This window comes from Castor canadensis, chromosome 11 (assembly GCF_047511655.1).
Source record: "Castor canadensis chromosome 11, mCasCan1.hap1v2, whole genome shotgun sequence".
NCBI classification, from domain to species: Eukaryota; Metazoa; Chordata; class Mammalia; order Rodentia; family Castoridae; genus Castor; species Castor canadensis.
In genome coordinates this window covers 23,150,880-23,162,613 of record NC_133396.1, presented here as the reverse complement: position 1 = coordinate 23,162,613, position 11,734 = coordinate 23,150,880, and the positions used below count along the sequence as shown (strand labels likewise).

Below are 11,734 nucleotides of genomic sequence, written 5' to 3'. Positions count from 1 at the left end.
AGAGCACACTTGGGAGGTATGAGGATAGGTAAGACACTCAAAAAACTAGATAGCATTTGTTGCCCTCAATGCAGAGAAACTAATGCAGATACTTTAAAGTGACAGAAGCCAATAGGAGAAGGGGACCAGGACCTACAGGAAAGGTAAGTTCGAGATGAATTAATTTAGAAGGTAACACACATGCACAGGAAAGCAATGAGAGTCAACTCCCTGTATAGCTATCCTTATCTCAACTAGCAAAAACCCTTGGTCCTTCCTATTATTGCTTATACTCTCTCTTCAACAAAATTAGAGATAAGGGCAAAATAGTTTCTGCTGGGTAGCAAGGGGGTGGGGGGAAAGGGGGGGGGTAAGGGAGGGGGTGGGGGATGGAGGGAGAAATGACCCAAACAGTGTATGCACATATGAATTAAAAAAAAAGAAACTGCTTAAGTGCTTCAAGGACAATTAAGAAAGTCTTATCTAAAACTACAATAGTGAGTTTCTAGAAGGCATCTGACAAGCCCTCTGAATAGCCACCTTCTGTGCTTTCCTTTTCCTAAGGAATGATGAGGATCCTATATTTAATCAAACAGACGATATAAAATATCTGAGTGATAACTGACCTATATAAAAAAATAATACACCCACAATTCTCAGATGATTAGTTCGTAATTGTAAGTAGATAGGGCAGGGTTTAGCTGTATGGCTGTGCTGTAGGTACATCCTTAAGGGTCTATTTTCAGTGCCTCAATCTATTCTAGAAGGTCCTGATGTACCAAAAGGGGGATTTAACCCGGGAACTTGGCACAAGTTTCACACCATCCACAGATTTCAAATTGACAAGTGGAGTTCTTCCTCCTACAGACCCTTGCCTTCTTCCATCACATACACTGAGAAAGATTTGGTAGTAGAACAGATGCTCTGGCTCCTACCTGTGCATTAGCCACAAAAGCCTGCTTAACTGCATTCGCTAACACAGTGCCTTTAACTTAAACCCCTAAAGTTCAAGGGCCATGGGTTGCAGAAAAAAGTCATATCATTTAGAGAACCATTTCTAGGTATCCATGCTTGATTCTTTTTCTGCTCAAGCCCTTTCATGAGTAGGCAAAGAACTGAACATTTACAACAAGAGTTTATGGAAATCATTAGATGGTAAATTTCCTGAGATAACTGAAGACTACAGAGAGATCTGTATTTGAACGATGATTGTAGCATGAAGCAAATGCATAACCAAAAGCTGCAGAAACATTACTTCCTTTGTCCTCCTAAGCTTCATGGTAGGAAGCTTGTTAGCAAATGTTACGTTGAAACACTCTGTGAGATGTTGCCTAAAGTGAAAATCTATGATGTAAGGCCAGAACTCTAGCAGCTTAGCCAAGAGAAGGGCCTGAGAGGTAGCTAAAAAGTAAGTTTTAGAAAGAGGAAAAAAACAGAGCTCCTTCTCTTTTTCACCAAGAACAGACCTTCCTCCAGCTCATCCAGAGGCTCCTCCATGATGCCAGCTCCAAGACTCCTGCAGTCATAGGGTGGCAGTACCACCTCCATAGTGCAGAAGAACTTCAGGCTTGGCTTCTCAAGTAGTGCCCCAAGATCTTCATTTTCCCATTCCTCAATTCAGAAATCTCCAGAAGCTGTTAGAATTTTGAATCAAAGATCCTTCCTAGGATTTTGTTTTGTTTTTATGGTGCTGGGGATCAAACCCAGGGTCTCACACATGCTAGGCAAGCACACTACCACTGAGCCACATCCCTGCCCTCCTTTAGAATTTTAGTGTAGAGAAATGAAAACTAAACTCCAGAAATCCCAACAAACGGTTGCGGTGTCCTATAGTTTCAATATCAAGAATGAGTTGAGACCACTCTGGAAAAAAATTTGGAGGCTACTTAAAACCTGGACATCGATCTACCATTTGATCCAGCAATACCACTCTTGGGGATATACCCAAAAGACTGTTACTCCAGAGGCACCTGCACATCCATGTTTATTGCGGCACTATTCACAATAGCCAAGTTATGGAAACAGCCAAGATGCCCCAGCACTGACGAATGGATTAAGAAAATGTGGTATCTATACACAATGGAATTTTATGCAGCCATGAAGAAGAACGAAATGTTATCATTCGCTGGTAAATGGATGGAATTGGAGAACATCATTCTGAATGAGGTTAGCCTGGCTCAAAAGACCAAAAATCGTATGTTCTCCCTCATATGTGGACATTAGATCAAGGGCAAACACAACAAGGGGATTGGACTATGAGCACATGATAAAAGCGAGAGCACACAAGGGAGGGGTGAGGATAGGTAAGACACCTAAAAAACTAGCTAGCATTTGTTGCCCTTAACGCAGAGAAACTAAAGCAGATACCTTAAAGCAACTGAGGCCAATAGGAAAAGGGGACCAGGAACTAGAGAAAAGGTTAGATCAAAAAGAATTAACCTAGAAGGTAACACCCACGCACAGGAAATCAATGTGAGTCAATGCCCTGTATAGCTATCCTTATCTCAACCAGCAAAACCCCTTGTTCCTTCCTATTATTGCTTATACTCTCTCTACAACAAAATTAGAGATAAGGGCAAAATAGTTTCTGCTGGGTATTGAGGGGGGGAGCGGGAGGGGGTGGAGTGGGTGGTAAGGGAGGGGGTGGAGTGGGTGGTAAGAGAGGGGGTGGGGGCAGGGGGGAGAAATAAACCAAGCCTTGTATGCACATATGAATAATAAAAGAAAAATGAAAAAAAAAAAAAAGAATGAGTTGAGAATAAATTACTAAGTATAGTTAACTTTTTTTTTATTATACTCATGAACACTGGAGAAAATTATGGGCTCCACCATCCAAGTGAGTGAAATGATTATTATTCATTCTAGGTGGTGTGCCAATTCAGATATATCCACTCACCCTCAGCAGTAGGTGGGCTCTTACATGTACTCCTCACAACCCAGTTCAATCCTGTCTAAAGTCCAGGATTATAATGTTGAAAGGAGAGTGTGGTTAGTCAAATTAATTCTAATTTACCATAACGATCCTTTTTACCATCCATTGAAACCAAAGTAGTAATTTGCCAGTTATTGGCATTGTGAGCTGTATAGGGGCAGGGCCTGATGCTGAATTGCCTTATGTCTCTTACAAAGACAAACCTAAAGTCAGAAGAGATACAGCCAAAAAAACCACAACATGCAAGAGAATTTATTTTGGATACACTTGATATTTATCAATACTCATTTCATAGAGAGTTTGTGAACATTACATGGATAGGAAGGAATATTTTAAGTACTGTAGTCATAGTGAGCCCAAATAAATGTTATTTATTATTCCTAAGTCATAGTACTTTCCTGCATCATTTTTTGGGTCCCTGATTACTTGGAAGGCTTTTATGACCTCTGGTGGTAAGTAATGATGATGAAAGTAAAAAAATATAGGGCTGTGAGTGAGCAAAGAATTGTTTCTGTCTTCCCATCCACTAGCTCCTGCTTGAGAATCTGATCTAAAGAGCAGATGTACCTGCCACTCACTCCACTCCAAGCTACTAATCCCTGTTAGATGAAGATATACACATATTTCCATGAATTTTACAAGCAACTAAAACTGTTAGTGGCTCATCTGTACTAACAAGCTTCTGTGAGAATGCAAATTTCTGTAAGTGCTAACTCTATTTTATACATCACTTCTTTCTCTACTACTAGTTCAGAACCTCCTGAACTACGTGAGGGATTCATAGCTTATTCTTTTCTCATTCCCAGAACCAAGCATAGTTCTTAGCATCTAATAGAGGACTGGTGATTTCTGTTCCTCAACTAAAGCTTCCTGTTGGGAAAGAGAAATGATGGCTGATTTTAAAGTGTCCAGTGCTACAGGGGAGGTAGTCTTTACCATGAGTAATAGTGGAGCTTTTCCGGACAACCAGGAAGCTTCAGAGGGGCTTTGAGTCCCAGGTTATTACAAGTAAGTTGTTACCTTGGGTAACCTGGCCAAAGTTCTTGCTAGCAACCATTTTCCTTCATGCTGGGGGGTCTCTCAAAGTGTCTAGGCCTTTCCTTGATTTGATTTTAAAAGATTATTTTCATTTCTGTCTTTATAAAAAAGGAGAGGAGTGGAGAGAGGGAAAGAAGGAGAGAGAGAGAGAGGGAAAGAAGGAGCAAGAGAGGGAGAGAGGGAGGGATGGAGAGAGAACGAGAGAAAGAGAGAGAGACTGGCTATGTGTATTTGCCAAAGCATAAAAGAACACTCAAACTAGATGACAATGGGTGGATGGGGGTAACACAAGGCAATCAGTGATGGACTTTACATTGCGTATTTCTCAAAAGATAAGCTTATGCAATGACCTCAAAGAGCTCTAAAAATGCATTACTGTTTAAACTGTTTTGTTATCTTTCTGGTAAAATCTATCCATCTAACTATGAGATATGGTCACAGGATAGAAACAGTACATAAATTAAGATGTTGACAGTTAATCATTTCAATCACAGGAAGTGGACCCAGGATGGAAGAGGGTGTTGAACACTGCAGAGAAGTGGATGGAGTATATGTGGAATCACTACTGAGTAGAGTTCTTAAACTCAGTCAAGATTAAACCAATAAGGAAAGTGATATGGACAAGAACAGGCAGCAAGGTCAGTAGTAAGGAGCCAACTGGGAATAAAAGCAGCCCTTGGAAAAGGAAAGGGGATTGCATTGAGGCACACAGAGAGATGCTGTCCTGGAACTCCAGGAAAGTAAAATTGGTTGGCATGTTAACATGGATTTCTACAGTGCAGTAAAGGATGTTTTGCCTATCTTCTAGGAAGTGAGGAAAGTTCTGATATGTAGTTAGAGAACAATGAAGACAAAACATCCTTTATGTTTGAATTGGCAACAAAGTTTGACAAGCTCACACATTTTACATCCACACAAAAGTAAATAAAAGCAGAAACTGGTGGAGAATTTTTTTTTTCGGTACTAGGTTTTGAACTCAAGGCCTACACCTTGAGCCACTCCACCAGCCCTTCTGTGATGGCTTAATGGAGATAGGGTCTCAAGAACTATTCGCCTAGGCTGGCCTCAAACCTCGATCCTCCTGATCTCTGCCTCCTCATTAGCTAGGATTACAGATGTGTGCCACAGGTGCCTGGCTGTGGAGAAGATTTCTTAAAGAAAAAGCAACATAAAATGACATGGATTTTTGCATTCAGGTTGAACTCCAAGCTTCCACACTTATTATCATGAATCTTAAGCAAGTCTTAACCATCCTGAGTTTGAGTTTCTTCATCTAAGAAAACCTGGCACCTCTCAGTGGGGCAATGCACGTGGAAAGCAGGCTCTGCCCCCCAAATGCTCTTCTATTACTGAATTCAGCACTTCATTCCAGTGAACTAGAATTCCTTACTTCAACCCGCCTCGGCCTGGGGGTGCAGCTCAAGTGGTGCAGTGCTTGCCTAGCAAGCAGGAGGCCCTGGGTTCAAATCCCAGTGCGCGCGCACACGCACACACACACACACACACGCACACAGACGCGCGCGCGCACACTAGCTACGTGAGCCCACCTTCACCGGGGCGGTCTGAAACAGCTGCTGCCCTCGCACGCCCTTGGGGCTCCTTGGGCATCCCGTGCTGAGTAAAACTTGATGGCGTAGATCCCAGGCCCGGCCACAGCAGCGTTTGGGAAGACCCGGACTGAATAGCGAGGCCAACTGGGAGAATGCTGTGCACAGGGAACGCGGCGGGGTGACCCACGACAGGTGAGTGCACGCCGGGGACAAAACTGCACCTCCGCTCCTGTTCCCCAGGCCCCCACCACCGGGCAACTCAGAGCCTTCTCACTACGTCAGCGAGTTTTCCTTGCTGACAGGCACCCCTCGGGGTCTCCGTAACGTCTGCGGGGCTGGCCGGCTGCTGGGGACCCTCTAGAGCTCAGAGTCCCCTCAGCGGAGGCTCGGGGGTGACTTGCTAAGACAGGACCCCAGACCTCCCAGTCAGCGGGTGAGCGGCTTCCTCCACTCCTCCCCCACCCTGGCCCCGACTCACACGCAAGGCCTGGGCCGTGGGTCCGGGGCTCAGCTCCCACACCAGCAAGGTTTTGTGACTCCCGGTGGGAACCGCAAACCGCACCAACGCTGCCAGGCGACAGCCACAGCACCGGCACCACTGAGGCACAAGCAGTACTGCGCCTGCGCAAAGCGCGCCTGCGACTATTTAACTAGAGCGCGGGAGGCGGGGCCGGTAGCGTCAGAGGGCGGGGACAGGATGACGGACGGGGGCGGGGCGACCTCGGACTCCCCCCTCCCCCCATCTCGGAATTTCATTCCTTTACCCAGTCACCACAGCACTCCAATGCCATAGACTCTGGTACTTCAATTCAACCATATTCTTAGAGTCGTCCTAAGGGTGGGTTTACCAGATTGAGAGTATGGACATCTTTACAGCTGCTGGCTTCATCTTCACCTCCAGAGACTTAGGTATTAGTAGTTAACACTACCTATTCTCCTTGTGGGAAATGACCTTTAAAGATGCACTCCTCTGAGTTAAAGAATGTTTTCCAGAGTTTTGAATATAGAAGTCAAAGTAGAAATCAGCCAATAGCAGTCCAGCATGAACACTTATCATGAAAGAGAATTCCCTGGTTGTCCTGGTGATTCTAGTGGCTTATGTGCGCTTGTGGGGATCATATGATATGGGAAGGTGGACACAGGGCAGGAAGGAGAGATCGATTTGGAAAGGAATCAGACTAGGTCCAAACGGGGCACCTATACTGGAGCTGATGGTGCCTGAGAAGGAATGTGCCTGGTGTCATAACCAGCTGCTTGTTTGAGTAACACTGAGAGGAAAAGTGAGTCTTCTGGATATTTATTTAATATTTATTTATGGGGATCCTGGGGCTTGAACCTATGCCTTGTGCTTGCTAGGTAAACACCTACCACTTGAGCCTCACCCCTAGTCCTAATCCGGTTATTTGAATACTAGGATGTCAGAGCCAGAAGGGACCCTGCAGAATAGGTCTCCTGGGGTTTCTAAGTAACAGGATTGAGAGCTGACAGAGTGGCTCAAGAGGTAAAGTGCCTGCCTAGCAAGCATGAAGTTCACAAGTCTCTTCTGCTGAAAAAAATCAGTAGGGTCAGATCTGTGTGTATCTATGAACAAGTCTTTACCATCCTCAGCAAAATGAGAGAAGTGCAATGTTTTAAATTTCATCAATAAAATGTATTCTATTCCACTCACTCTCTTACGTGTAAGACTTCCCTACATTTTTGATGCTTAAAAATGTTTCATGAAGTGATGTAGAAATTGAGGATAATTGTTGTAACACTTTTACTTAAAATTAAAAATTGGAACTTTTTTTGGCATTTTACTGATCTGTGAAATACAAAAATTTGGAAACCACTGAGTCATCAAATCTCTTGCCTTTATAGCTGATGCAGTTAAGGCACAGAGGTAGAGGGATATGTGGCTCCAGACAACATGCCAGTTTGGTCAGACACTACTAACAGTGGCTATGTGCAGGACATTCCTCCAGCTGTCCCTTTTCTACCTTTGCCTTGTCCTTAAGCATGTTCTGTTCCACATCAGCACCCTCTAACCCAGTTGGATCCTATTCAGTGAAGCCTGTTTTTAATCATCTACATTCTGGGGCTGGGAGAATGACTTAAGTGGTAGAGAGGTCTTGGGATGGACCTCTAGTACTGCAAAAAAAAAAAAAAAAAAAAAGAAGAAAAAAGTAATAAAAAAACCATATAAAATAAAACTACTTTTCCCAAAGCAAAAGCAACCAAAATTAATTGGCACCTTGTACCATTTCTCTATCCCACAGCACTGCTTTCTCCATTTCAGTTCCAGACCCTGAGCCCCATCCACTGCTTTTTTTAAAAAACAGTTCACAGGCCTTGGGCGTGCTAGGCAAGCACACTATCACCTACCTACATCAACAACTGCATTATCTACTGCTCAGATTTTTCCTTTACTTCGAAAATAGTTGTCTCTAGGGGAATTACTAGCTCTTACACTGTTTCTAACCAATAATCTTTTTTTTTTTTTTTTGGCAGTGCTGGAGTTTGAACTGAGGGCCTCATGCTTGCTAAGCAGGCACTTTGCCACTTGAGCCGCTGCACCAGCCCTTTTTTATGTTGTGTATTTTCAAGATAGGTTCTCTCGAACGATTTGCCTGGGGCTGGCTTTGAACCTCAATCTTTGTAATCTCTGCCTCCTGAGTAGCTAGGATTACAGGGGTAAGCCATCAGCTCCCGGCAATAATTGTAGCTTTTATTATACCTTTCATTATCTATTGTAATGTTTGTTGGTTATCTCTTCTCTACCTTGGTTATGAACATCTGAAGAGCAATAGTATATTTTGTCTTCCTTCTACTACCTTACACACACCTACTCAAGTGGGTACTCAAATTTATGTGGAATTTATATTAACTAAATTAATATATTCTTTGCCCAAGGAATGCTTTAATAAATCATAAAAACATATATGTTTTTATATGTCTATTTATTGTGGTTCTCTTCTTTTGCTACTGACAGTTAGGAATGAGGTAATTGTCAGATAGTGAGGCTTGCTTGTTTGTTGAGATGGGGCCTTGTTAACTTTTTGCTCTGACTGCCGTTGAACTACAGTTCTACTGATCTCTATATGCTGAGTAGCAAGGATTACAGGTATAACCACCACACTAAGCTCTGTAACCCATTTCTTTTAGTAGGTTGTAAGTTCAGCTGTTGCAAGACAGACCCAACACACAGTGGGTTAGAAAGAAAGCAGTTTATTGAGTTGTAATAATCCAATTAAGAATCCCAGGGTCCACACTGTCAGGAGCCCAGGCTCTGCCTACTTATTGCTCCACCTCATGTAGATAAGGGCGTGACCCTCAAGAAGAGGAAAGGGGAATGGGGTGCAACTTAGTAGTAGATGCTTACCTAGCAGTGTAAGGCCCTAGCTTTCCACGCTAGTGCCCTCAAAAGAACAGCAACAAGCAAAACAAAACAGGAGGAAGTGTCTTGAGGCCCAAACAGAAGTGCCAAGAGCAGCTCAAGTTGGTGGCTTTCTGTGTTATAATGTTGGAAGGAGGGTTTGGTGCCACACCGTGGAGGGCTTGGGCTTGCAGGGCTGAAGGACTTTGAGACTTTGACCTCTGAATACTATGGAGGCTTCATGTAAATGATTGCTATACCCTCATCTTGTTATGACATACTATGTCAGACAAACTAGAAGCCATTCTGGATGTTTCAAGAGGATACTGTAGTAGTTAAGGCAGCACAGATAGCTTTGTCTCTAGGATTGACACAGGAGGGCAGGTTTGTGGGGTGGAAGGGAAGTACTAATGGCCTAGACAGTCTTTTGGCTTAAAATATCCAGAATGCCTTGTAGTTTCTTGTCTGGGTTATATGACAGAGTAAGAAATAATATATATTTGGTTTCTGGCCCTTATTCCTGATACAGAGCTCCTAAATCCATTGAAAAACTTAGGGTGATAGGAGAATCTTTTGTCCTAATGAAGCAACTTTTGGTGGACTCCTGGATAGAGGTTAGTCACCAGAAAGACCAAATCATAACTGCATGTTTGAAACTTTAAGCCCCAACATTCAGCCTCTGGGAGAGATTAGGTGGTGGAGATTAATGGTCAATCATGTCTACATGATGTATCCTCCCTAAAAAATCCCTAATAGATGGGATTCAGAGTGCTTCTGGGTTGAGTACATCCACATGCCGGGAGGGTGGTGTATCCCAAATCCATGCTCCAAGGGAACTTTTCCCAGCCATATCTTACCCTATGTATCTCTTCATATGGCTGTTCATTTGTATCCTTTAAAATACCCTTTTTAGGGCTAGAGGCATGGGTCAAGTGGTAGAGCACTTGCCTAGCAAGCATGAGGCCCTGGGTACACTGCCCGGTACAATAACAAAAAATAAATAAAATACCCTTTACGAAGTACAGTGTAGGAGCCATTCTGTCAAATGATCAAACGTGAGGTCAATGGTTAGTCAGAAGCATGGGTGACAACCTGGATTTGAGCTTGGTATCTGAAGTAGAGGCAGTCTTGTAGGACTGAGGCCTATAAGCCTTAATCTGAAGAGTCTGGCACTAACTCCAGTTAGCAGCAAAATTAAGTCAAATTATAGGATTCCCAGCTGGTGTCCACAGATAAATTGGAAAATTCCTTGGTATGCGACAACCCTCCCCCCAATCTGATGTCAGAAGTAGAGAAAAGGATTTTTTTTCCTAATGCAGGTAGTATTAAAATATGTCCACAAATTCTTTGAGTCTTCTTTCTTCAAAAGGCAGAGTCTAAATCCTCTCTCCTTGAGTGTAGGTTGGATTTAGTGATGTTTCTGTTCATGTCGTGTGGCACAAGGGATGCTGTGTGCTATCTGAGGCTTGGTCATTAAAATAAAAAGTGTTTCTGTTTCTGGAGGAAGCCCAGCCATCATGATGTGAGGACATTCAGTCAAGTAGCATGTGGACAGGGCCATACAGGAAGGACTGGAGCTTCCATCTGACAACTGGCACAATTTGCCAGCATGAGGGAACGAGCCACCTTAGAGGTGGATCCTCCAGCCTCAGTCAAGCCTTCAGATGGCCACAGCCTTGACCAAAGTCTTGAGAATCTCATGAAAGACTCAGAGCTGGAACTGCTATAGCTACTCCTCAGTTGTTGACTTGCAAACACTGTGAGGAATAGGAGCTTATTGTCATTTTAAGTCACAGTCTGGGGGTGATCTGGTACCCAGCATTAGGTACGTGATTCTCTGATGCATGGATTGAGTCAGACAGACTGGAGACCCTCTGAGCTGGTGTATTAGTGGTGCCCTTGCAATGGTTGGGGATTTTTACCCCAGGCTACAAGTCTTCCTCTCCATACCAACTGCTCATTGATTTTCCTGGGCACAAAATTCCTTGCCCACTGTCACATAAAGGGGAAGGTAGCACCAAATGCTGCAAATGTAAATTAGGGTGATTTTTTTTTTGGTGGGGAGGAGAGGTATTTACAAGCAGAATGATAACAGTACACTCTGTCTCCCAAGCTTTTAGAGAAGGAAATCAGGCCAGGTTTAGCAGGACTGTGAGTACCAAGGCTGGAGTTTGTGTATGGAAGGAGCCTGTCTTGGCATGTATTGTATGTTTATAGGACTAGGGAAGCAGGGAACATATATGCTACCTTTGTGGATGCTGCCTGATGGAAAGATGACCTCATTAACCTAATTTTTCCAATTGAGCTTGCTGGTTCCTATTGAGCTAGAAAAGCTCCTGCTGAATCAAACCCCTTATCTGGAGCTCCATTTTTCTCCCAGTTCCTGCTTAGTCCAGACCCCCAGTTATCTCCTGCTCTCCCTCTACTTTAGGCCACCATCAAAGGACTAAATTCCAAACTTGATCATGTCTTCTCACTGTGCAACCCATCAGTAGTTCAACCTCTGGTTCCTGTGCCTTTGGGATCAGTGTTCCTGGCCCCTATGCAGTGTGTAGCATTTATGCCTTTTACTCCTTGCACACTTACATGTCATGCTCCAGAACATCAGACTGCCCACATGCAGGCATACCTCAAGGATGTGCACTTCCTTGCTGTTGTACTGTCCACTGTCTAGATGCCTGTCCTTCCTGTTGTCAGGAAGGAAATCTTTATTGTCAGGAATCACCTTTGTTCCATTTCTCTTCATCCTTTATACCTGCTCCTTTCCAGCAAGCCCAGAGCTGGACCACTTCTTGATACTCAACCACCCTCTCATCCAATACACTGTCTTCTCAGTGTGGATTGAGATATCTGTACATCCTCCCAGCCTAGGAGCCCCCT

At 43.7% G+C, this 11,734-nt stretch overlaps 1 pseudogene; it reads right to left on the bottom strand.

Annotated features, from left to right (window-relative positions):
- Positions 1-354: 354 nt before the first annotated feature.
- LOC141413618 (RAD52 motif-containing protein 1-like) lies at positions 355-11,600 on the bottom strand (annotated as a pseudogene).
- Positions 11,601-11,734: the final 134 nt, after the last annotated feature.